This window comes from Arabidopsis thaliana, chromosome 5 (assembly GCF_000001735.4).
Source record: "Arabidopsis thaliana chromosome 5, partial sequence".
Lineage (NCBI taxonomy): Eukaryota > Viridiplantae > Streptophyta > Magnoliopsida > Brassicales > Brassicaceae > Arabidopsis > Arabidopsis thaliana.
Window position 1 is genome coordinate 12,336,636 of NC_003076.8, and position 27,874 is coordinate 12,364,509.

At 40.9% G+C, this 27,874-nt stretch overlaps 7 pseudogenes across 7 annotated transcripts in view; 3 read left to right on the forward strand and 4 right to left on the reverse strand.

The window, feature by feature from the left end:
* AT5G32690 overlaps nucleotides 1–27,874 on the forward strand; it is a 58,519-nt pseudogene that overhangs the window by 4,353 nt on the left and 26,292 nt on the right. The window lies entirely within an intron of this gene.
* AT5G32726 lies at nucleotides 3,581–5,542 on the reverse strand (annotated as a pseudogene; the record flags this gene model as incomplete). The annotated part of the gene is made up of 1 exon: nucleotides 3,581–5,542.
* On the reverse strand, nucleotides 6,590–12,298 carry AT5G32750 (annotated as a pseudogene; the record flags this gene model as incomplete). Its single annotated transcript has 1 exon — nucleotides 6,590–12,298.
* AT5G32775 lies at nucleotides 13,111–14,007 on the reverse strand (annotated as a pseudogene; the record flags this gene model as incomplete). Its single annotated transcript has 2 exons — nucleotides 13,111–13,787; nucleotides 13,962–14,007.
* On the forward strand, nucleotides 16,044–16,581 carry AT5G32800 (annotated as a pseudogene; the record flags this gene model as incomplete). The annotated part of the gene is made up of 1 exon: nucleotides 16,044–16,581.
* On the reverse strand, nucleotides 17,206–23,936 carry AT5G32825 (annotated as a pseudogene; the record flags this gene model as incomplete). The annotated part of the gene is made up of 1 exon: nucleotides 17,206–23,936.
* Nucleotides 24,780–27,248, forward strand: AT5G32850 (annotated as a pseudogene; the record flags this gene model as incomplete). The annotated part of the gene is made up of 1 exon: nucleotides 24,780–27,248.

Below are 27,874 nucleotides of genomic sequence, written 5' to 3' on the forward strand. Positions count from 1 at the left end.
CCTTTTAGGGTTTCCTCTAAACTTGTATTTATAGGGCTTCATTAGGTCAAAAGGTAGAAATGTCCTTTCGTTGATTAATAAGTGATGGGCCAAGTTCTTGGGCTTCTAAGGGTTGCTGGAAGTCGGCGGCAAGAGGAAGGCAAGGTGTGGTTGTGCGCCCTAGTGGTCGGTGACAGACTCGAGAGGACTCCCGGGTGCAAGTCACCTTGGCCGGCGGTTTTAAATAGATCATTTTCAAAACCGCGATTTTAGGAGATGTCTTCACTCTTCGGGCGATAACTTCTGATCGGCTTCATGGGTTGCTTCGATTTTACTTCGACGTTAATCTTGACTCTTCTAGCTTTCAAATGACACCGAGAAGTTCCTCATGCCGAGATCGGGAAGACCTTGGCCGGATGTGAAAACATCTGAGGCACATAAACTGTTCTAAAACGGATTTTGGTTGACTTCTACTCCTTTTTGCATGAAAACTCATAATTCTTCCTTGAAGCTCAAATACTTGAAATATGTCTTGAAGTGTCCTTTAACTCTTGATTTCTCCATGGAAAACCTGATAAAAACATAGTAAAAGTGGGCGAAAATACGATGTTATCAACTCCCCCGGACTTACACTTTGCTTGTCCTCAAGCAAACAACAAAGCCAAGCTGGTGGAGAGATTTTGAAAAAGCGGGAACTCTCCTACTATCAGAGACCATGTCCTAAAAGATATCATGTGGACGTGTAAAGACAAAGACATCGCGTTAGAACATTCTCACTATAGACCCAAAACGTTCACTATCCTTATCCATCCATCTCAGACCTACAAGAGAACTCTAGAATCTCGTCAGTTAACCCTCTACATTTATGAAAAGTGGCGTGAGCATTCTCATTAGAGGGTGTCATTTGGGGTAGACTACGTTTGGTATGAAAGAGGCTTTTGGTGTTTAAGTGGTGGAGTTAAACTATTTAGGGTTACCGTATAGACTCGAATGTAGGATATGTTGCAAAACCGCAAGAGAGAATAGATCGGCATGAGGTCCACAATTTCCAACCACTTCTTCTTTTAAACACCTTCTTTTCCTTTACTTCTTTCTTACTTTCGGTTCCCCAAGACTTAGGTTTTTCCGAGGGGGGCCTTTCTTCTGTAATTGGCTTATCTCTCCTTAGGTTTCAATGTCTTTCCTTGGAACTATGCCAGTAGACTCTCTTCGTTGTAATGTTTCCTTTCCTTCCTTTTCTTTTCTTCTTTTTTTTTTTCTTTTTATTCTTCTTTTGTTTTTTTTATGGAAGGGGAAACAAAACTTCTAAACACCGAGTCAAACGAGCATACCTTTTGAATTGGTTCCAAAGAAGAATAAACTCTTAAGCCGTTTTGTTACAATCTCTTCTTTTACTTTCTTCTTCCGTCTTTGTGGCGGGAAACTGTGTTGTTCCTTTCTATCTAACGTTTGTGCACACATCTGCTAAATGAAAAAGGAAAAGAGAATGCATGAGGCTTGAAAAGACGATAGGGTTTAAGGGTAGGAACCACTAAAAGTGAGTGGCCATTAAAGATCAGAACAGAGTGGTAAAAAGGGATAAGAAGTCTTGAATGTAAATGATCGTTTCCCCGATCTAACACCCCTTCATGAGAAAGAATTAAGGTCAGGTTAATTCGTCCAAATAAAATAGAGTTAACGTCAGGTCAAACAGAGTCTCTGTAGTGAGACTTCAGTGGATAGATCTGGTACTAGGTTTCTAGGTATTGTCCGTCCTTGTGAGTCCTGCAAAACTTGTCACTTAGGGGCTAAGTTAGCACATTGTAATGGTCTTTTCATCATATAGTAGGTTCATTGTTCCCTACATCGTCCTTGCCCAATGATACCTTGAAAAGAAATAAATTCTGAAAATAAAAGCTTTTTGCTTTGTTAAAACTTATCGGTGTAAAAAGTAGAAAAATATCTCAAGTCAACAAAATAGAGAGTAGCATTAATAGTAACGAATTCATTAACCCCCCAGACTTACTTCACACCGTCCCCGTCGTGAGAATAAGCATAGGGATGAATCCATGAAACATGATAGTGCAAAATACACACTTATCAACTCCCCCAAACTTAGTCTTTGCTTGCCCTCAAGCAAACAATCAAGAACAAGCTGGAGGTGAGGTTTGGAAGCGGGGACTCAGAGCCAAAGCACCAGATAGACCAAATGAAATCAATGTCCAAGTTGAAAGTTCTAAGCTGCAAGATCAAATTCTACTTAAAAATGTTAGCCATGCCTCATCAATCAATCAATCCGACTCATATGCTCGACCTACACAAGTTTTCAAATCTACCAATCCCTTTAACATTCATTAGTTCTAGAACGTGAATCAACCAATGCATCATCAAAGAACTCATTTGGCTAAGGGAAAAGGTCAAGAGACAAAGATGGTCCCTTACAGAATAGGCTTCAGTAACAGGGGATCTATCAAAAAATGATTAAGCTTTAGTAGAATGCTAAAGGTAAGTCTCAAAAAATGAGATAAGATCCCATCTACCCAGAGTACATCAAATGAAGCTCTAATGGTAATCCCATCTCCAATCCTAATATAAGAACTTAACTCTACCCTTTGCCCTTTTTCTAATCATTCTTTTCTTTTCTCTTAACTCTAGGAGAAGCTTTCTCAACACTTTGATACATCTAGCGGATTTGGATTTCTTTAACAACTAAGGTTCTTGTTTTAAACATTTTAAAACCAAGGGCTTTTGCCCATCTTCAATAGCTAACAAGAACTCTTTCTTTTCTTTACAAATCCCAAAACCTTTACTAGACTTTTTCTGCTTCTTTAGCTTACTTCACCTAGAGTCTTTTACCTTTTCTTATCAATGAATCAACCCCCCTTTTTTTTTTTTTTTTTAAACACATCGCAACCTAAAGTATAAGCGCCCACCTAGTCCTATCTAGTCTGAAAAATGCGAACTAGAACTACATGAGACACTATCTCTGTCGTTACGAACCTAACACTTTCTACCAAGCTTAATCGGAATAAGACCTCTCAAACACTCACAAGTGATATAGGGCTTGAAAGAAAGTCTAGGTTTGGGTTTGGGTTAACTGCTCTAATAAGGAGGGTCAGCTACTTGGATTAACAAGAGTGATCAAAATGAATAAGAAAATCCAAGTATTTTAGGGTATCCATGAGTTCAAATTTGATGCAGACATGATAATTAAAGATCAGATTCAGGTTCAAATTGATAGGGAATGGTATCAGATCATGACAGTGTGGTCGAGTAGAGCAATCTAGGCATGGTTCAGTTTTATTTCAAATTCATTGACTATGCAACAGACAACTAGCAACGAGGGCACTAAGTTTATCCGGTGAATCAAAATGCTCACAAGGCTATCTCATCATCATCCCCTATGCATATGCAACAATCCTAAATGAAACACTCTAGACTCGATCCTAAATGTGATGCAACTACATGAACACTCTTTTTTTTGTGAAATCATTTTCTAAAATTTTCCAAATTTTTTTGGTTTTTCTATGCCTTAGATGAATGCAGACTCAAAAATATACACAATGCAACACACACTTCCTGAGCCCTCCCCCAAACTTAAATCACACAGTCCACTGTGCGAATAAACTTGGAAGAGAGTACTCAGGACAAATCCAATCACAGAAACAAAAAAAAATGAAGAAACAAATCACAACAGATGGTATAATACAATGGTGAAGTGAGGCGCTTACCTCAGTCGAAGAATGAACGTAGTTGCTCGTCAATGGCTGCCTGTGATTGCTCCCAGGCCATAGACGAACCACCTTGTTCTGTATCAGCTCCAGCAGGTGGGTACTCGACCTCATCAACTCTCTGGCGGCCAGCACCGCTCTGAGGAAACTCGACCTCTCTCCTTCTGCTGCGGCCAGCACCGCGGTCGAGTGATCTCCTCGAGTGAATGAGGCGTGATCTGCTGCTAGATCGAGTTAGTGTAGCCTTCCTTCTTCTGTTGTGCTCCCGGGATTTGAATGACGAATGCCTACCCTGGACATGTGGGACTCTCTGCTCGCTAAGCTCAGGCCTGTGCGTAGGTGTGTCATTAAATCTTCTCGATGGCATCTCCAGAGGAGGCTGTACCTGTGGAATAGCAGTGGTGGAGGAAGAGCAACTCAGCTTATCTGTCAGAAGCTTGAAACACTTGGCGATCAGCTTGTCCTGCTTCTTGCACCACTTCTGCAATTTACTGTTATTCTTATAAGCTTTAGTCAAGCTCTTGCTCTGCCTCGCTGGAGGTACATGTTCACCCACGTGATACATGCTAGTGTCGAACGCCACTGCCCTATCTTCATCCATCCCATCCGAAGCAGCTTTTTCAAGAAGATCATCCTCATCCAATGGCGGAGCGTTCTCATAGTAGAGGCGTCCAACCTCAGGCCTAAAATCAATGTTATCTCCCTCTATTATCCGTGTAACCTCAAGGCTAGGGAGAAGGATGTTAGCTCTCTTGTCTGTAGAGTGCTCAAACTTGAATCTGTGGAAATCGTCAACCATTGCAAACTCCAAGAATTCGCAGTGACGTAGGTGCTCGATATCCATTGCTCGCGGCTCGAGTCCAGCAGAAATGATTGGGACTCCACAAACTATAAGAATCGGTGTCACAACGCCACCTATGCACAGAGCGCCTCGTGCTCTCTTGCGGTTATTGCTGACAGCCCAGCTCTTGTATCCACACACATGGATCAGAAGAAGTACAGAGAGAGGTGTGTCATTGATTTCACCCTGGAGGGACATACCATTCTTAGTTTGGCGAAGAGTTCCCTTGAGGGCCATTGCGATCATCTCCATATCAGAGTTAGTAACAGTCCCTGTGATATGTCAGGAGTAGAGTACATTGGCTATAGAACGCTGGCAGTACCTGATGACAGGGCTGCGTATCTGATTGCTCTTTGACCTGGAAGCATTCAACGGTACAGAGCTGCCAATGGTGATCCACAAGTCTTTCAACTCTTCTCTGTCATACTTGGGCTTAGATCCCCTTCCACTGGGGAAGCCAAACAATCCTTCCAAGCGCTTGATTGATAACCTATACTCATGACCATACACAGAGAATTGCAAGAATCCCAATCCTTCACAATCCAACTCATCAGAGGTCATACCTTGGTAAAGCTCTACTTGGAGCGTGGAGAGGAATTGTATTGTCTCATCTTCATACGCTACATACGGATAAGCCATCAGAGTGTCCAGATGACAACTCTGGTATAGGTGCTGAACATCTTCCAATAATCCGAGTTGTGCAAGTGAGGTCGAGCAAGGATACCTCGTGCTACATAACTCATTCAGCTTGAAAAGCCTAACATATTCCTCAGCAGGTAATACGTCGGGCTTGTGCAGAAGTTTGGTAGCTCTGCGAGTCTGTTCAGGCATGTACTCGTCTTCTAGATCTTCGTCTATAAGCTCATACCTCTCTGTCATCGCTCTTTTCCCTCGGGCTATCTCAGCTTTCCTTCTGAAGCTTTCATATTCTCTCTAGCCTTGAAGATGACGACTCTGTCTCATCCATGTTGTAGTCAGGATCAACAGAAGAACTGCCACTGTAATTGCTCATAATTCTCCTGTAGAGATTTAGAACTCAAAGCTCAAATGTCAATAGCTTAGTCTCAAAGATAGCAATGAAACCAAAATTGTTGTCAATAGGCAATGAAATAGATTGAATTGATCGAGTACAATTCTGTACTCGAGTAACCTAAGCTGTTCCTGAGCTCCCCTTAGACGAATTGGATCGAGTATCTTCTCAGAGGTCGAGTGGGAATGCTACAGTAGGTCGAGTGAATCGTGGAGGTAGAGTGAGTCGTGAAGCCTAGAGGTCGAGTAACTTCTCTGAAGTTGGAAGGCTCTGTTGAATTCAAGAACAAGAAGCCGAGTAGCTTTTGCAGGGATCGAGTGCTTTGTGGTGGTCGAGTGAACTGTTGAAATCGGCTAAGGCGGCGTCGGTCGAGTGCGGCTATGAGACTGGGAAACGAGGTCGAGTAGCTTCTTTTGAAAGAGACGGCGGTTGATGTGGATGAATTGGTCCGAGTATATCAAAGAAATCGAGTGAAGTGGTCTGGTCGGGTGACGGAGGGAATGAACTGGTGACGGCGGCGCGGAGGTCGAGTGGTTCTCGGAGGTCGAGTGAAATTGACAGGATCGAGTAGCTCTTTGGACGGCGATTCGTGGTGTAGAGAGATTAGAGTGTCGGTGGTGAAATGAAAAGAGATAGGTCGAGTGGATTTTGTGAAGTCGAGTGATTTTTCAAAATGAGTGGTGTAAGTTGAGTTTTAGATTCTCTCTCCAGCTTATCCTCAGCGCGTGGCCCACACTCTGTTGATCGACCAATGTACTCGAGTGCAAGGTCTCCAGGTGCAACAGAAGAATTTCAAAATTTTGTACTCCAACGGGCTGTACACTCGATCTTCAGGTCTTCTGTAGAGTAAAAGTTTTGAATTTTTACTCTATCTCCATATTGTTCCTTTGTTCCTGAGAACCACAAACATAACCAAGACAAATAAAAAATAACGAGAAAATAAAAAATTATTTACAGAGATAGTCATGGGACTTCCTCCCAAGTAAGCTTGTTTAAAGTCATTAGCTTGACTCCTTTACTCCTTTAATCATCAAGAAGTTCCTGGAGATGACCGATGTCACCTCTGGAAGGATTTGGCCTGCTAAGTATTTCTTGAGCCTTTGACCATTTACTGTAAAGTCTCCACTCTTACCAGCTAGAGTGACTGCTCCATAAGGACGGACCTCAGTGATGCAGAAGGGGCCAGACCATCTGGATTTAAGTTTTCCTGGAAAGAGTTTCAAGCGAGAGTTGAATAGCAGCACCTGATCACCAATCTGGAAATCCTTAGTGATGATCTTCTTGTCATGGAAAAGCTTGGTTCTCTCCTTGTAGATTTTAGAACTCTCATAAGCTTCTAGACGGATATCATCGAGGTCACTAAGTTGGATCAATCGCTTCTCCTTAGCAGTTTTTATGTCAAAGTTCAGAAGTTTTATCGCCCACATTGCTTTGTACTCGAGCTCAACGGGTAGATGACATGATTTTCCATAGAGAAGATTGAAAGGAGTTGTACCAATGGGGGTCTTGAAGGCTGTCCTGTAAGCCCATAATGCATCATCTAGCTTTGTAGACCAGTCTTTCCTTGTAATCCCAACAGTCTTTTCCAGAATTGTTTTTATCTCCCTATTGGAGATCTCAACCTGCCCGCTTGTCTGTGGATGATAAGGAGTGGCGAGCTTGTGCTTTACTCCATGCTTCTTCAAGAGGTTCTCAAAAACCTTGTTGATGAAATGCTTCCCGCCATCACTGATTACTACCCAGGGAACTCCAAATCTTGGGAAGATTATGGTCTTGAACAGCTTCAGCACAACTTTTGCATCTAGGTAGGACTAGCAATAGCTTCGACCCACTTTGATACATAGTCTACGGCGACCAGTATATATTTATTACCGTATGAAGATGGGAATGGACCCATAAAATCAATCCCCCATACATCAAAGATCTCAACTTCCAAGATTGGATTCTGAGGCATCTCATTTCTTCTGCTGATGTTGCCTTTTCTCTTGCATGAATCACACTTTGAAACAAACTCCTGAGCGTCCTTAAACATTGTTGGCCACCAAAAGCCTGCTTGAAGAAATTTGGATACTGTCTTGAACGTCGCGAAGTGACCACCATATGCTGAGCCATGGCAATGCAGCATGATACCTTCCACTTCATCTTCTGAGACACATCTCCTGTAGATCTTATCTTTACAGAGAGTGTAAAGATAAGGCTCATCCCAGTAGTAATGGTGTATGTCTCTGAAAAACTTCTTCCTTTCATAACTTGTCAGGTTGGGAGGCTCTACTCCGCACGCCAAGTAATTGACGTGATCAGCATACCGTGGAGATTCTCCTTCAACAACATTCAGTTGGTGGAACTCTTTCCCACTGTAGCTCCTTCCGAAGAACTCTACAACCATGAGCTGCTCTTCTGGCATTGAATCGTCTATTGGAAGGGGTTCTTCAATTCTCATCCTTGACAGATGGTCAGTTGCACCATTTTCAATGCCTTTCTTATCTACTATCTCCATGTCAAACTCTTGCAATAAAAGTATCCATCTCAACAGTCGTGGTTTAGTATCCTTCTTGGCATACAGATACCTCAAAACTGCATGGTCTGTATAGACAGTTACCTTTGATCCAACCAAATAGATTCTGAACTTCTCAAATGCGAATACAACAGCTAGAAGCTCCTTCTCAGTTGTTGCATATCTTCCCTGAGCGTCATCCAACGTTCGGCTGGCGTAATATATGACATGAAGCTTCTTGTCTATTTTCTGGCCTAAAACAGCAACTACTGCGTAATCTGATGCATCACACATGATCTCAAATGGATAGTCCCAATTAGGCGCTCGAACAACCGGAGCAGATACCAAAGCATCCTTGATGGTTTGAAAGGATTTGAGGCAGTCTTCATCGAATTCAAATTCGGTTTCCTTGCACAATAGTCTGGTTAACGGCCGGGCTATCTTGGAGAAGTCTTTAATGAATCCTCTGTAGAACCCAGCATGACCTAGGAAACTTCTCATGTCCTTCACCATTTTTGGTGGCTGCAACTGCATCATCAGTTCAACTTTTCCTTTGTCAACCTCTATACCCTTCTCTGATATCTTGTGACCCAGCACTATGCCTTCCTTCACCATGAAATGATACTTTTCCCAATTGAGAACAAGATTCGTCTCTTCGCACCTGGTCAATACCCTACCAAGATTCAACAAACATGAGGAGAAAGAGGGGCCATAGACCGAAAAATTGTCCATGAAAACCTCCACCATCTCCTCGATTAAGTCTGAAAATATAGAGGTCATACACCTCTGAAATGTTGCAGGAGCATTGCATAAACCAAATGGCATTCTCTTATAAGCAAAAGTTCCATAAGGACATGTGAAAGTGGTTTTTTCTTGATCATTAGGGTGAATTGGTATTTGAAAGAAACCACTGTATCCATCAAAAAAGCAATTGTATGGATGATTAGCTAAACATTCGAGCATTTGGTCAATGAATGGTAAAGGAAAATGATCTTTCCTAGATGCAACATTCAACTTCCTATAATCAATGCACATTCTATGACCAGTTATAGTTCTAATAGGGATCAGTTCATCCTTTTCATTTTTAACAACAGTCATTCCACCCTTTTTAGGGACGCAATGCACTGGAGAAACCCAAGTACTATCAAAGATAGGGTAAATGACACCAGCATCAAGCAGTTTCAAAATTTCTTTTTTTACTACTTCTTTCAAATTGGGATTTAACCTCCTCTGTGGTTCAATGCTTGAATAGGATTCGTTTTCAAGATGGATCCTATGGTTGCATAAACTAGGTGAAATTCCCTTAATGTCGGATAATGAATAACCAATCGCTCTCCTATACTTTCTAAGGTCAGATAATAGCAGGCTCACTTCATCACTATTTAACTCAGCATTAATGATCACATGGTAAGTAGAGTTTGTACCAAGGAATGCGTACCTTAGACCTTTAGGAAGTGGTTTGAGATCAACCTTCAGTGCCTTAAGTTCAGACCAGTCATCTGAAGTTGGAATGATCGGCTCCCCATATTCGTTGGCAGACAAGGTCGTGTACGTCCTCGAGAGTGCAGGTTGAACTCGAGTTGACCCTTCTTCGCTCATTACCATTACCTCCGTTGCTGGTCCATTCAATTCCTCAAAAGGTTCTGATTCTTCCATCGCTTTATGGGAGTCTATCAGCTTCTGGTATCCCAATGTTTCCAAATGCAGAAACCCATCTTCACCACTTTTGGTTAAAGCACTGTTAAGATGATCTTCTTCTGCCAGCTCTTCCAGTAATTCATCGGCTAACTGATCCATTTCTTCGATCCAAAAGAGTTGCCCTTCTATGGTAGGTTTCTTCATCGCGTCTTTGACATCAAAGGTCATCCTAAAGTCTTTGCCAAGGTTTAGATTAATTTTCCCTTTCTTGACATCAATCATAGCTCCTGCAGTGGCTAAGAAAGGTCTCCCTAGAATCAAAGGGTCCTTAGGCTCTTCATCCATCTCCAGGACTACAAAGTAAGTTGGTATCTCCACAGCACCGATCCTGATTGGGAGGTTTTCGAGCAAACCATGAGGGATCCTTACTGATCTATCAGCTAGGATGAGGGATATACTGCAGGACTTGTATTGAGTGAACCCCAATCTTTTGGCGACATAGAGCGGCATGAGACTGACTGATGCTCCTAAATCGCATAGGCATCTATTGAAAGCCAATGGACCTAAAGAGCATGGTAGAGTGAATGAACCAGGATCACTAAGCTTCTTAGGAATGATATTCTTCTGTATGATAGCACTGCATTCATGACTCAATACCACCATCCCTTGCACTTCTTGAATTCTCTCCACGATCAAGTCTTTCAAAAACTTGTGAGAGTCTAGGATTAGCGCTAGAGCGTCAACAAGATGTATCCGCAACTCAACCTCCTTAATATTCTTGGCAAACATAGCTCTATATTTATCTGTCAACGCTTTCTTGTGACGGCCAAGAAATGGAAGCTGCGGTTTGTAGGGAGGAGGGACAAAGACCTTTTCTTTGTTTTTAACAGCAACTGGTTTTGGAGAAGTTGGTGATGCTGCTGGGACGATAGGTCGAGTTGCAGGTCGAGTAACGTTGTCGAGTGGCAGATCGAGTGGTCGCTCGAGTGACAGGTCGAGTGGTTGCTCGAGTGACTGGTCGAGTGGTTGCTCGAGTGGTTTGTCAGCTTGATCTTTCTCGAGACTTAAATCCTCCCCATCTTGATCTTCACTGTCCTTAGTGACCGTCTTTGGTTCCTCCCTAGTTGGAAGTGCTTTTCCACTACGCAGTGCGATAGCATGAGTATATTCTTTTGGATTCTGAACTGCTTTGCCTGGTAGTTGGCTTGTCTGTTTTGGAGCTGAAGAAGATGCAGAATGTCCCTCTAAGTATCGGACTTTGGTATTCAGTGTTTCCATCTTGACATTGAGATCATTGTAGCTACAGTCCAACTTATTATGTAACTCAGATATCTTCTTTGCCATCTCCATGGAGCTAGAGGCTTGCCCGTGAAGCAGCTGTTGTAGCATTTGTTTCATATCAGCCTAAGGAGCAGCAGGACCTTGGTTTTGCTGATGTGCAAACCTAGATGGTGGTGGTTGCTGGTAGTTCCCCTGAAATTGGTGCTTAGGAACGAAACCTTGGTTGTAGGGAACAAAAGGTTTGTTCTGACCTTGTTGTTGCTGCGGAGGATACACCTGATCCTGAGGATTAGCAACGTTGGTGCTGCGGTAGGAGAGGTTGGGATTGTTGGCTTTGAAGTTGTTGTATCCTTTGTAGCCACCCTGATTGTTGTTGATGTAGCTGACTTCTTCCAACTGGTTACCCTCCCCATCTTGGACTTGATACTGCTCGTCATCAACAAGGAAGTGCACATGCTTCTGCTGGCTAAGAAGAATCATGTCCAGCTTGTCATTCAGCGCTTTGATATCCTTCCTGTGTTTGTCATCAGAGTCAGCTGTTCCTCTGACGGTCCTATCTCAGTCCTCGTTGTAATTGCCATCTGATTGAGCAAGGTTCTCAACCAATTCCCAGCCTTCTTCAACATCCTTGTTCTGGAAATTCCCATTGCTGGCGGTATTCAGAAGCATTCTGATGCGTGGTAGGACTCCTCTGTAAAGAGTGCTGAGCAGAGAGGCTTTAGTAAAGCCATGATGAGGGCATTGGTTGGTGTAACCCTTGAAACGCTCCCATGCTTCACAGAAGCTTTCACCAGTCTTCTGTGAGAAACCAGAAATCTCATTTCTGAGTCTTGCAGTTCTGGCATTGGAGAAGAACTTTGATAGAAAAGCCTTCTTGCAATCATCCTAGGTTGTGATTGAGTCATGGGGCAGATTCTTCTCCCAGATGTGTGCTTTGTCGCCCAAGGAGAATGGGAACAAACGGAGCTTGAATCCGTCTACACTGACACCATTGATCTTTGTTAGGTTGCAGAGCCTATCGAATTCATCAAGGTGGTCGAGTGGATCCTCCATTGGCAGACCATGGAATTTGTTCCCCTGAATCATCGACATGAGACCACTCTTAATCTCGAAGTTGTTGTTCTGGATAGCAGGAGGTGCAATTCCCTTCTTCTGACGGTGATCACGTGGTGCATCTCAAGCAACAATCAAGATGTGATCAGAAGTCACTAAGTCAAGCCAAGCAATAACAGGTTTTGGTGCGTTCTAACAGTCCTAAGTGAACATGCAGAAAACAGATTATCAAGCAGAAACAAATAAACACTCGACCAACACAACTCGTTGCAGAGCACTGGGTGTGGTCGAGTGACAGGTCGAGTAACAGAAAAATAATGTAACAGGGATACTCGACTGCACAGTCTGTTGCCAAACAACTGGGTGGTCGAGTATCAGGTCGAGTAACAGTAAAGAATTGCAGAAACTAAGCAACAGATGACAGGATGCAGTACACAGCAGTAGAGTAAACAATAAAATCAATCAGATAAAGAATTTCTAAGGATGGGGTAATTGAGTAGTTTCGTTTCCTCAGTTTACAGGTGATTGACATGTTCAATAAATTAACCCTAGACAACAACTTCATTAACCAAATCTAAGTGCCACCGCAACAGAGACTCTCAAGCTAACCTAGTCCCAGACTCAATCACCATTGACGAGAGCTAACCTAACAGGCATTACAAATCAACAAGTTAAAGCCAAAACGCTCCCTGCAACCAATACCTTGGTACAGGGTCACGAATCTCTGGAATTAGTGGTTCAGACATTTCATCGAACACCTTTTGGGCGCGGAAATATCTGGGCTCAAATTCCAGTTGATTAGAAAGCAATAGGCATTAAGAACAACTAATCCAGAAGGGATCTATCAACCAATACTCAATCACCTAGCATACTGAGAATTCTACACTACTCTAACCCATCCTCAGAAACCTATTCACTACTCAGACATCATAACAGAAAGCATAAACGTTGAACAAATTGAAAACATGATAACAACAATGTAACAGCAGGATGATAACAGAATGAACAACAGTAAACGAAATCAAGAACAGAAACTGAATACTGAATACTGAATAGATAAAGAGAAATTCGGATTACAAAAAGTCTAGAACACAAGGTCTGCGGAAATAAAACTAGATAAAAAACTTCTTGTCTGCGAAAATGTGAAGTACATGCTACTTATAGCCAAATATCCCGAAACTCTAATACTCAAAACGACGAAGTATTGGGACGGGTTAAGAACTGTACTCGACCCACGTGGTCGAGTGAGAGGTCGAGTGAATAGCTGGAGTCTTCTTTTCTTCCTTTTGCTCGAGTGTCTGGTTGAGTGCGGAATGAAGAAGGCTCTGAAGCTTGTCATCGAGTATGCAGTCGAGTGGTGGTGATGGTGATACTCGACATCCAGGTAGAGTGATAAGGTCGAGTAGAGGTCTGGCAATGGGATGAAGTCACTCGGCCTGGGGGTCGAGTGATGTGATCGAGTGGTGTCAGAAGATACTCGACTTCCAGGTTGAGTGACGAGGTCGAGTGGTGGTCTGATGATGGAGGTGAAGACACTCGACCTCATGGTCGAGTGATGTGATCGAGTGATGGTCTGGTGATGGAGATGAGGGCACTCGACCTCGTGGTCGAGTGGTGAAGTGAAGTGGTGATGTCCTCTGCTCGACCAGGGGGTCGAGTGGTCTCTTGAGATCTTGAAGCTCCTACTCGACCTCTTGGTCGAGTGGTTTGTCATGATCAGGTCCTCTTCTTCCAGATAGCTCGTCAACAGCTCCAAATCACCTGAAATCAACGCAAATATGCAATATGCATGCAAAACTATCCTAAACATGCAAAGTTATGACAAATGATGTGAAATGGTATAAAACAGTGATGATATGATGCTAAAATAATGACAAATAGATGCTCAAAACATGCAAAATACACACTTATTAGATAGATTAAGAACAATGTCACCTTGGTGGTGGTGACTAACCAGATGGTCTTTCTCCTTGCTTAACATCGGCCTTACTTGGCTTAGTCTGGTCAAATTCCATGATATTAATCTCCATTCGCATCTTCCTTAAAACAAAAACCTAAAACCACCAATTGCTTTAACAAAACAAAATAAATAAAAACATACCTAAGATAGAATTGATCTTGTTGTTGTCAATACGGCCACGAATAAGATCAAATTCGTGGTGACGGATGGCGTGAATACATTATAGGGCTGTTGCGTTGTGATATGTCTATAATTTGCATGATTTAGGCATTCCCTGCACCACTTTGTCATTGTTTCATCCACGTTTCATCTCATTAGGAGTTGTTTTAGTGTGTTTTGCATACTTAGGACGATTTTGCATTAGGATTGTATGTGCATTGCATATATGGTTGTTTTTAGGTACTTTTGATGCTTTTGGAGTTCAAACAGAGGAGAAACAGAACATAAAGTCCGAATGCCCAATGACGCCTGCAACAAAAGTACTCTATTGCAGCCTCGGAGTCCTGCCAGGGCAAATCACTCTATCGCAACCCCGGAGAAGCTAGCAGCTCAGTTTCACTCAATCGCGAAGCCGTAGGAATCACCCCATCAGAACCACACGATCACCACTCGATCACCAGGAGGCTTATCCGCTCGTTCTGCACTCAACCAGACAAGCTGAGAACGAAGAAGAGAAGAGAAGCCAAAGCAACCACTCGATCACCACCTCATGACATCCACTCGATCGCACTCTATCGTAGGGTCGCTGGACCATTCAATATCGTTTTCCCTGCATACCACTCGATCGCAAGGCGGAGTCCCTTAAGCCCAGTTTGATCAATGACGCACTCTATCACATGGAAGCTCATTTCAGCCCATCAGATGCCAATGTCACATTCGATCGCAGGGTCATGACGTGAAGATTTGCTATATATCTAGTTTCCTTATTTGTTTCATTTTCCCTTATATAAGTAGCCTCTTAGGGTTTTCCTAGGAAATTCCGTTTTTCATCCACTTTTACATTTTGCAACTTTCATAGTCGCAGTGTTTCTCATGCGACTTTGTATTTTCACTTTCAAGTATTTGATATTTAGTTTTCGTTTAAGTCTTTCATCATTTCTGTTATCATATTTTCAATCGTTGCTTTAATATTGTCTTTGATTATGTCTGAGTAGTGAACCGTATTTCTGAGGATGGGATAGATTAGTTGTGGTTTACTTGGTCGTTTTAGGTGGTTGAGTTTAGAATACTAGAATCCCTTCTAGATTAGTTGCGCTTATTGCTTGTTTCACTGGCTAATGTGGAATATGAATCCAGACGTCCAGCACTTAGAAGGCGTTTAATGGACGTTGGATCTATTAATTCCAGAGATATCTGCGTCTACCCCAAGGGATTGGCTGTAGAGAGGGTATTGGCTTTAACAAGTTGATTCGATATTGCCTGCTTAGTTAGAGATCGCTAATGGGAATTAGGTTAGTGTCTAGCTTTTCTTGAAGATTTCTATCACGGGAGTGAATTAATCTGTTGTTGAATTTGTTTGTCTAGGGATAGCTTCTATGAAGTTTTTTCAACCGCCTGAATAGATTAAGGAGACCACACTATTCGATTACCCCATCCTTAGGAATCGTTTACCTATTTGACTGCCTGTCATCATTTCTGCTTTGTTATTCACCGGCCTGTTATTGCCATTTCTGCTTTTAGTTTCATTTCATTTCTGTTATTGCATACTAGGACTGTTAAAACCAACCAACTCTCTGCTTGGCTTGACTTAGAGCTTTCTAATCATATCTCATCTGTTTGCATCACACCAGATTGGATTGACAACCTAAAATACTACAACGATAGGATAGTGTTTTAGGATTAATTGAGTAAAAATCCTACTATCAATTTGGCGCCGTTGCCAGTTTGGTGTTTTTTTGCTATATTTGAGATCCTTGGAAACGTTAAGATCAAGTTCGTTTTTGTTACACAAGTTACTAACATTGTGCCTTTTATGTCTTTTTGTTTCAGGTACCTTGCAACCTGCTTTACAGACGCATCTCTGATTCGTCTGTTATAGCCAGGCTGCTATCTGTTGCATGCATACACGGTCACAAGGAAATCAGAACCTCCTATTCAACGATAACATCGATCGTATTGCTCGCCAACTGACAAAACAGACAAGACAACGACACAATGGCTAACTTTGTAGATGAGCAAGAGCAACCTACCAACATTGGTGTTGTTGACATTCCACACAACCACAACCAGCATCATGGAATTGTTCCACCTCCAGTATAGAATTACAACTTTGAGTTCAAAACCGGTCTCAATGCAATGGTTCATGGGAACAAGTTTTATGGCCTGCCAATGGAGGATCCGCTCAATCATCTTGACGAATTTGAAAGGCTCTGTGGCCTAACTAAAATCAATGGAGTTAGTGAAAATGGTTTCAAGTTTTGCTTGTTTCCATTCTCACTTGGAGATAAAGCCCATCTTGGGGAAAAGACGCTAACCCAGAATTCAATCACGACCTGGGATGACTGCAAAAAGGCCTTCTTGGCAAAATTCTTCTCCAAGTCGAGAACTGTAAGACTATGGAATGAGATATCCGAATTCACCACTACAAGAAATATGGGTATTATTAACACACCGAAAACGCTATAATATCCGGATTCATAAATGCTGTGTTTGCCGGAGCTATCTTAGGGTGGTGACCTACAATAGCGCTTTTTAGACATGCTATTAAAAATACACATATAATAGCGAATTGTGTTTATTATTGAAATACTTATAGTAGCACAAAATTTCGCTATTTATTACTAATATATAGCAATTAGGTTTTGCTATTTTATATTATTTAATAGCAAATTGTTATCATTATAATATTTTCTTTTGTGACAACTGATTTTTGTTATAATGTATTAATCTGTAGCGTAATAATTTTAATATAATCTTGAATTACGTAGCTCCATTATTTGGCTAAGTTCTCTATATACAATTTATTATTATTCAGCTCATTATGCTACATATTTTCTGATTTCAATTGCTGGGATTCAATTGCTGTTATATATTCAAAACACTTAAATAACTAAGATAGAAGTCATTATCATAAATATCATCAAACCATTACAACAAGTATCAAACATGTCATCAGTGATCCATAGTCAAGTATCAAATTCTCATTACAAAAGCTAGAATAAACCCAACATGAATATATAAATTAAAGTACAAAATGCTTCTTACTTCAACTTAGACAAGCACCACTTTGTCAACAGGCCATGCTACAGTGGTACCCAATGCATCTTCCATGCACTCAACAGCATCAGAAGGCCTCCAGACCTCTGCGTCATTTTCCCTGACTACATCCACCCAAACGCGAACTCCATTTGGTCCTAGAGGCTTATAGTGTACTTTCATGTCAGGATCATTTGAAGACCAACGTCCTTCAGCCACAACCCTCTTCAGTCCTGTAATATCCATCAACATACACTTCTGATTTTCCTTCCCAACCACTTCTATAGGAATGCTTCTCTGTTTGACAAAAGAAACTTGTCATAAATTAAACAATCAAAACTACAGAACTTAATGCATCCATTATAAGAAAAAGTTAATTACCTGAGACTTCTGAGTGTGTGTCTGTGAAGAGGATTGTGAGTTGACCTTTGTTTTCTTAACAGGAGCTGGCGGTGTTGATGTAGACTGTTGATGCAGGGAGACTGAACCATCTGGCGTCTCAATGTTTAATCCGTAGAAAATAACTCTGTTGACAGGCCATGCCACAAAAGACTTTAAACAATCATCTAGTGTTGACAGATCTAGAGTTGGCCTCCACAGAAAGGTTTCAGGTTCTAACACTTGGTCGATGAAAATCTTAACAGCTCTCTGTCCTATGGGAAGTCCATTAACCAGTGCGTGTCTATCTTTTGTTTGCCAACGACCTTCTGCTACAATTTCTTCATCATCTTTACACTAGTCTAGTAGTCTGCATTTGTTGACAGAATCTGTACTTGGACTCTGAAAAGGAATGAAACATATAAGAATGATTGGTATTAATTTTATTGCCTATGATATAATCAAATCTCTAACCTTAGGAACACTGTCGTCTGCAGTCATCTCATCATCTAAGACAATAGTACAATTTTGAGACCAGGCAATCACTGTTTCAACTGCTTCTCCAATAGTAAACATCTTTGGTACAGGTCTCCAAAGGGATGCTTCTGGTTTAAAGGCAGTTTCAACCAACACCTTATACGCTCCAGGTCCTAAAGGAGTATTGTCTAGGTAGTCATTACGATCTGAAGACAGGAGAATTCCCTCAGCGACAATGTCATCACCACCAGCCCAATCATGCAACACACACCTAGGTTTTGATCTATTTTTCACACTCTACAAAATGAATATCATTTCAGTAAACAAGTTAATCCATTTTTCCTTAGTTACTATCAAATGACTAGAGTAATATATACTTACCACTAGGGCAGAGTTTTCACCAATTTCTGGTTCAGTATGTCTCTGTCAATTCAAAGCCAACACCCCAAATACAATTAGTGTAAGGTACATAATACAATAACTTGACAAAACATAAGCAATTATTACCTGATTATTTAATTTTGCAAGTGCTTCTTGCAAGTCTTGAACCTGTTTCTGCAATTGGTATTGATTTTTTTGCATTTCAGCCATATGCTTGTTCTTGACTTGGAAACAAGCTAGTTTACTCATACTCATCCCTCTGCCCATAGCTCACAGTCTGCCTGGCTTGTCAGGTCCTAACACTTGTGTCAGGAGATCTTCTTTTGGATTTGTTGATGTCGATGAAGGATCTCCAGACGCAACGAGCTCATTTGCCTTCCTCTGCATATATGTAAGATGAAAACATATGTAAAAACAAGATAATGAATTACATTGTAGTATTTACAGTTAGAGTACATACAATTGTTTCAGCTGCCAGTGTATTGACTGCAGTACCATCCTTTTTGGTCCGTGATTTGACCCACAGTTTGAGCCTTGTTACTTCAAATGGCTCTGAACTTTCTTGTTTCTAAGTCAAAACAGGAAAAAATTATATCATACTTAATTAACAAATCAAAACGCATGTGAGGAATCACGTCTGCAAGTCTGAATTTACCAGTTCCTCAGCTAATCTAACCATTTCTTTACGGCTGCAAGTGTGAGGAATCTGACTACGTCTTCTCTCCTTGTATTGTTCACTCAAAACCTAAATAATGACTAATTAGTGTACAATCTGAATAGAGATATGTTTAAATTGTTAAGAAAGCAAATACCTGAAATTCTGGACTAGTTTTGAGCTTCACAAATTTACGCCATTCAGCAATAGAAATATTCTTTGGTCTCAGCTTCATCCTCTCTGCGTTATTAGCAGCATTATTCACATCACGGACCAATCTTGATTTATAGGATCTCCACAAACATCCCATATTCTTGATAACAGCGCCTTCTCATATTCTCCATCAAGTTCAAACCTTACCTACATTCAAAAGAAGAAGACAGTAAATTAACCAAAATAAGAGACACCATACAAATTAAAGAAACATTCACCTGAACTGATTTCCACAGGACAGTCCTGCGCTCTTCACCAATCTTCCTCCAGTCCTCAATTGTAACTGGAACATGTTCCCTTACCAAAGAACCTATGTATGATGATAGCTTCACTGATCCTGGTCCACATGGTTCTCCAAGGTCAGTGAAGTCAACTCGTATTCTAGAATTAGGATCCTTGGCGATGTCTTTCATCTTTGTTGGTCCTCTGCGTCTTTTCGGCTGTTGTTGTACTAGATCTGCAGCCTGGCTAGTCTGGGTTTCTCCCTCTGGTTCATCCTCTTCTTCAACCAAATGCTCCTGACCATCAACAATATTAGCACTAGATTGAGGGATCGCAGGCTCACCACCATCATTTGACTCCATTGGCTTGTCCTGCTGATCTGTTTCCATCGTCTCCACAGGTGGTTCAATTGTACCCAAGTACTCTGGCTCGACATCTTTTGCCGTCTTCTTCCTCTTCCTTGTATCTTGTTTGGGACGACCCATTTTCACTCACCTGAAAGCGCAATAAAACATGAATAACCAAGAAGGCAGCCATTAGTCAGAGTCATTAGTCAGTTAAATAACAGACCATATGAAGACTCAGCCAAGCAATATCAATTTTCCAATAGCAAAATATGGTATCATAACCGAAATAGTAAACAATGGCTGAATATGATATAAGGAATTAGAACACTTGGAAACACAGATCACACATAAATGCCTTCACTATCACTTCGGGCATTCTGAGATTCATCATTCTGGTCTTCTATAGTCATATCAACAACTGATGGCAATGGCCCAACATCACCAAGCTCTTCTCCCTCCTCATTGTATCTTCTAGACGAACCTCTCATAACAACAAACTAGTTAGATGAGTCATCTTCCCTTGAATAAAAAATTTGTTTCGCTTGAGAAGCTAATATGAATGGATCTCTGGCAAATGAAACTTGACTCTGAAACAAGTTGACTAGAGTAAACCCATCTTCTACCTTAACTCCATTGCCTCTAACTGCCCATTGACATCTAAAAATTGGGACATAGAATATATTGTAATCTAGGAGAATGATGTCTGTGACTCTCCCGTAATATGTAACCCAATCAGCTACTTGTGAAGTGTCTTTCACGCTAGAACGACACATAGCTGTTGCCTCATAAAACACTCCACTATTCTGACTAAGCCTATCAACCTTATCCGTGTGAAACCTAAGGCCATTCACAATGTAACCACTGTAAGACCTTGCAATGTTCCTTGGACCATATGCCAACCATTTTAATACATCTTCATGCTCTGTCGAGTCAAGACTTATCTAATATACAGCAAACAACAAGTTAGTTAGTCTACTATGAATATGGAATTATATAATATACAGCAGACAGCAATGTACCTGTTTTTTCAACCAATCTGCAAAATTATGAGTATGAGTACTCCATAACACACTTGCATCACGTCTGCACCTGACATTAGAGTTTTGTAGGAACTCTAGATGCATGCTGTAAAGAAAAAGATTAATTACAAGTTGAATGCATAATACAAATAAGTAGATAAAGTACAAGTTGAGGATAACATACTCGACATAAGGATCAAACATTGCAGTATTTTGAATAACAGCAAGATGGGCTATTTTCTTCTCACTGTCAGTTAGAATCAATGAGGTACCTGCAGATATTGGACGACCCTCTAAGATTGAGTTATTCTCATACTCGATGTTCCTCACTTTTTTTTCTTCAACACTTGTACTCTTCCTCAAGAAAGCACGGCAAAACTCCATACACTCGTCTGCTAGATATGACTCAGCTATGCAACCCTCAGGTCTGGCAGGATTCCTTACATAATCTTTCATAACTTTCATGTACCTGCAAGCCATGTAAAGCAGTCAGACTATCAAATTGTTTTAGACACTTAAGCTAATTTATTGTATAATGTGAAACCTTACCTCTCAAAAGGATACATCCATTTAAAATGGACTGGGCCACCTAATCTTGCTTCTCTTCCAAGATGGACACACAAGTGCACCATGATATCAAAAAAGCTAGGCGGAAAGAATCTCTCAAACATACACAGAGTTTCAACAATTTCAGTTTCCAAAACTGTAATCTGCTCCATATCAATAACCCTTTGACATAATTTATTGAAGAAAGCGCTTAAACGTATAATGGCAATCCTTGGACCCTTAGGCAGTAGACCTCTAACCGCTACTTGAAGTAGTTGTTGCATGAGCACATGATAATCATGTGATTTGAGACCCATCACTTTACACTCTGCCAATGAAATGCAAGTTGATATGTTAGAGCAGTAGCCATCCGGCCCTTTAAAGTCATAAAGCCGCTTGCAGAAGACTTTCTTCTCTTGCTTTGACAAAGACCAAGGAGCCGGCGGAAGGTATATTCTTTTTCCTCTTTCTGTAGGATGCAAACCTTTCCTAATGCCTAGCAGTTGTAGATCTTTGCGAGTTTTTAAACCATCCTTTGATTTCCCACAATGCAACAATGTGGCAACAATGCTTGCACACACATTTCTCTCTACGTGCATCACATCTAAGTTGTGTCTAACTGGCAGTTCCTAGTAAAATACAATGATAGACAATGGATATTAGTTTATAGTAAACATACTTAATTGCTAAGGTGTAATAATTTTATTGAAAAGAGTATACAAACATACCTCCCAATAAGGTAACTTGAAAAATATTGATCTTCTCTTCCATCTAGACAACTCCTCTTCGTCTAGTTCTACTTCTTCCTCTTCATCTGATTCACTGTCTTCACTCTCGCTAATTGATGATGTCTCAATTACAGAACCAGTCCTAACTCTCTTCTTCCCTTTCTCTTTCATATTCCCAAAATCATTTTTGAAATTTCTAAGCATGATAGAGATATTACGACCAGTTAAGATCCTTCCTTTTCTCCCATGTTCAGCCTTTCCATCAAACCATGATTTCTTACTCTGATAGCTGTGATTTGATGGTAAACCCTTGCGATGACTCATATATACATGTTTTCTGCAGTTAGGCAGCCACATACTGTCAGTGTTCTTCCCACATAAAGGACAACCCATCTTACCTTTTACGTTGCATCCAGCTAGATTTCCATAAGCAGGAAAATCACTGATAGTCCACAGAAGCATTGCTTTAAGGTTGAAAGTACTCTTACTGAAGGCATCATAGGTCACTTCTCCTTCATTCCACAAATGGATTAGATCCTCTATCAACGGTTATAAGTAAACATCAATACTATTACCAGGTTGTTGCGGCCCAGGAATCAACAAGGTTAGCATTATGTTTTCCTTCTTCATACAAAGATCTGGAGCCATATTATAATTCACTAACAACACTGGCCAACAACTGTACGTACTGTTCTTCATATTGAAAGGATTGAATCCATCAGTAGAAAGACCAAGACGGATGTTCCTTTCCTCAGGAGCAAAAGCAGGGTATTTCGCATTAACCTGCTCCCAAGTCACAGAATCTACTGGGTACCGCAGCTTTCCATCGCTGCTCTTGTTAGTGGAATGCCACCTTAGTTCCTTGGCCTGTACCTCAGACCTAAACATCCTCTTCAGGCGTGGAATAATGGGAAAGTATCTTAGAACTTTCTGTGGCACACCTCTCTTTATCTGACCAGTGTGCATGTTCTGTTTCCATCCCGAAGCTTTGCATTTCGGACATGCATCAAGCTTCTTGAACTTCTTCCTGAATAGACAACAGTCATTAATACAAGCATGAATCTTTTCATACCCCATATCAAACGACTTAAGAAATTTCTTCACATCATACATTGATGTATGTAAAACGTTGTCAGCAGGCAACATTTTTGGCAAAGTCTCCAGCAGATCATTGAAGCTTTTATCTGACCATCCATTCTGAGTCTTTATTCTATACAATGAAACAATGGCTGAAAGCTTGCTATGGTTTGCACAACTAGGATATAAAGGAGTTTCAGCATCTGCTAGCTTCGCTAGAAACTCATCTTCTTTCTTATCCTCAGCCTCACCCTCTACATCATCAGCCAACTCATCATCTAAACATTCAGCAGCTCTATACAACTCTAAAATCTCTTCATTGCACTCATTAACAGTGTTGTCTTCTGCATCCCCTGAAATAATTTCCCCATGATGATACCAATCCATTCTTTTCTTGTAAGCCTCATCCATTCCCTTTCTTACTAGATGATCTACTACTACACTGCCTAAATGACGATCTACATTTCGACAATCAGAACATGGACATATAACCATGTCACTGCCGCCTACAGCAGCAGAAACCAATTGAACAAAATTCCAAGCCCCAATCTCATACGCAGGATCCGTTCTTTAGTACATGTCAATTGAAAGAGACCAACTACATCAGATAAAAACCAGAAAATAAAAACCAAACAAGCTAACCAAACATTCAGATAATTATACATGTAAAAAAAACATACCTGCATAGATGGACCCATGTCTTGTCCAGCATTTTATCTGCTACCCTTGTTTAAAACCGTTCACAGAGTAATTCAATCCACCACAATTCAGGCAGCAACACAGTACATGTGTAATACACAAAACAATCACATTAACACTAATTTTTCTTTAACAGACACATTAACGACTCATAAGACTAAGAAATTACTAAACCTTTTGAATAAAGAGATGGTTATGCGCTGTCCTGCAAGAAATTCCTGCCAACAGAGATGATTATTAAAGTATGAAATCGATTTGAGAACCCTAAATTGTTTGAACCCTAAATCTGTAATCGATTTGATATGCAGCCTTACTTATAAGTTGAAAACCCTTAATTGTTTGGTAATCCTAACTATGAAATTGATTTGATAAACCCTAAATCTGAAATCTGAAATCTAAAGCCAAAGTTAGAAGGAATTGAACTTGTAAAGGATGAAACCAAGTTAGAAATCTTACCTTTTACTCGATTTCAGGTAACAGAGGTGAAGATTGACGGATCTATGAAGAAGCTCGATGGTCGTCTGAGTTTATTCGTCGGAGACCGGACTTCGTCGGGGAATCCCTTCGTCGGAGAGCTCGAAGATAGAGTGTTTACTCTTTTTTTTTTGGTCAAGATAGAGTGTTTAGAGTACTCGATTTTCTTGACTAAGGAATAACCCAAATTTTCCATGTGGCGCTTTAGTGGAATTTTACTAAGTGTTGGCGGAAAGAGTATTTTAGGTTTTCGCTTATGTATTTTTATAATTAGCAGCTAAAAAACGCTATTATATAGTCTCTTATCTAGAACAAAATCTATGATAGCATTTACGAAAAATGCGCTATAAATTTGTGCTATCAATACCAATATTTCTTGTAGTGCACTCAAAAGCAAAATAAAAGCTTTTGTGAAGCTTGGGAGCGCTTTAAGGGTTATCAAACCAAATGCCCTCATCACGGATTTACCCAAGCTTCTCTTCTCAACACACTTTACAGAGGCGTCCTGTCTAAGATACGAATGCTCCTTGACACCGCTTCAAATGAGAATTTCCTGAAGAAGGATATTAAAGAAGGATGGGAGCTAGTTGAAAACTTTGCTCAGACAGATGGCAATTACAATGAAGATTATGACAAAAGCATCTACATCAGTTCTGACTCTGATGAAAAGCACCGCACAGAGATGAAAACTCTCAATGACAAAGAAGACAAAATCCTCCAAGTGCAGAAGAAACATGTTCACTTCATCTCTGAAGATGAACCATTCCAAGTACAAGAGGGGGAAAATAATGAGTGTGCTAAAATGAGCTATGTTCAGAAATCAAGGTGGCTACAACAAGGGGTACAACAATTACAGACCCAATCCAAATTTGTCATACAAAAGCACCAATGTCGCCAACCCTCAGGACCAAGTCTATCCTCAGCAGCAGCAGAACCAACCCAAACTGTTAGTTTCTTACAACTAAAGCCAAGGGTTTGTTCCAAGCAGCAGTTTCAAGGAGGATATCAACAACAGCAGCCACCACTTAGTTTCACTCCACAACAACAACAAGCACCTTCGCCTCAGAATTCAGACATAATGACTATGCCCCAGCAGCTCATTCAAGGACAAGCCACAGGAGCAATGGAAATCGCTAAGAAGCTGGCTGGATTAAACAATAAAGTCGACCGACAAAGCGTAGAACTTAACAGCAAGTACGAATCACTGGACACTAGGATGAGATATATGGAAGGCATACTCGCTTCACCATCTGTTAACAACAACCCATGCCAGCTTCCAGGGAAAGCAATCCAGAATCCAAAGGAGTATGCCACTGCCCATGCCATCACTATCAGACATGATCGAGAGCTGCCAACTCGACATGTCCCTACATCAAACACTGAGGACAGTGTGATTCTAGAGGGGGAGGATTTTTATCAAGATGATGTTTTGGCTGACAAAACATTCGAAGAGCCCATCCTTGATAGTCAACGCACTCAACCACAAGCTCCGTCAACTACTACCTTCGTTACAAAACCGACAGCTGCAAAGACCAAAGATACAGTCTTCGTGCCACCGCCTTACAAACCTTCGCTTCCATTCCCTGGTCGATTTAAGAAAGTTTTGGTTGCGAAATATCGAGCTCTCCTGGAAAACTGATAAAGGATATGCCTTTAGTGTAATGTCTCACGCTAATACCTGACTAGCACAAGTACGTGAAAGACCTGATTATAGAAATGATCAAAGAAGTCCAAAGATTGTGGTATTAAGTCATGAGTGCAGTGCAATCCCTTAGCTGAAGATTGTTCAAGAAAAGTTAGAAGATCCAGGGTCTTTTACTCTACCATGCTCCATTAGGCAATTGCCTTTCACCAATTGTCTATGTGATCTAGGAGCCTCAGTCAGCATAATGCCACTCTCTGTGGCATGGAAGCTGGGATTCGTTCAGTACAAACCTTGTGACTTAACCTTGATTCTTGGTGATAGGACTTCAAGGAGACCTTTTGGCCTGTTAGAGGATGTGTCAGTAATAATTAATGGAGTAGAGGTCCCTACTGATTTTGTTGTGCTTGAGATGGATGAAGAATCTAAGGATCCTCTGATCTTAGGAAGACCTTTCTTAGCTTCAGCTGGAGCAGTCATAGAAGTTAAGCAAGGAAAAATAAATCTTAATCTGGCGGAGGATTTCAAAATGAAGTTTGAAATCAAGGACACTATGAAGAAGCCAAGAATAGAAGGACAAACCTTCTTAGTTAAAGAAATGGGTCAGGTAGCTAATGAACTGTTAGAGGAGCTTACTGACAAAGATCACCCTCAAACTGCTTTGACCAAAGTACTGAAGCTAGATTTCTCTCCAGGGAGACCTTGAGGTATGAGATGTCATTAGACTCACACAACAAAGTACTAGGATTAGAGATCTTTAAAGGTGTCATTGCGTTAGAAAGAGAGGATGTTGCATTGAACGAGGAAGGCTCAATTGATACTCAACTAGAGTGTTCAACCAAACAGCTAAAGTCAAGCATGAGGGCATCAAATGATTGGTTAGAACTCAAGGAGAGGTCTAAATGGCACGACAGAGCTATAAGAGAGCTAACACACATTGTGGAAGAGCTGAAGGATCAAGTCAAAGAGCTCCATGGGAAAGCCAACCAAGCACCACTCGATATCAAGGGCGTCCTAAATGATGAAGTTATTCCTGTAGTTAGAAAAGAAGGATATAAATTCACATTAGAACAGTCTAGAAAAGACGACTACTTAGATGATGAAAAAGGAGCTTACCAAGAAAGTGCCATTGAGCACATTGAGCATGTTGAATTTGATGTTGTATCTACTAAGGAAGGAGAGGAGACGTCAATTCTACTTAATCACCCTCCTTGAGCCAAATGAGTGTGAGGAGTCAAGCTAGAGACTTAAAACAAGCTCACTTGGGAGGAAGTCCCATGCCTATCCTTGTATATAAATTTTACTTTCCTGTTATTTTTGATTTTTTTGTTGTGTTTTTGAATTTCAGGAAATGAATAACAACTGAAGTAATCAGCAGGTATGCAATCGAGTGTTCCAATAAAAAAATTCAAATTTTTGCTGAACCACTCGATCGCAACATGAGAGTAAGAGCTCGGGAGTGCGATATAGCGGTTTTGGGATAACAAATTTGTCAATACCAATGTCAAACCACTCGATCGCAAGGAGGAGTGAAAACGTCCGCAGAAGTTCAATGACAACCCATGCTTCCATAAAGTCAAATAAGCTTTAATCTCCACTGACACTCCAAAAAGTCCATATTGTGTCTTCTTGTCGTCCATGACACAAAAATGAATGATCAATGGCCTATATCACTCGATCACCGTGCTCCACAACCTGTTGGGGTTGTGATCAAGCACAATGACAAGGAGATGGCGGAGCCACATCAAGAACCGGTCATGCCTGCGGAGTACACTCAAGCAGATATGGATGACTACATCTCCACGACATTCTACTTAGGTAACACACCAAACCCC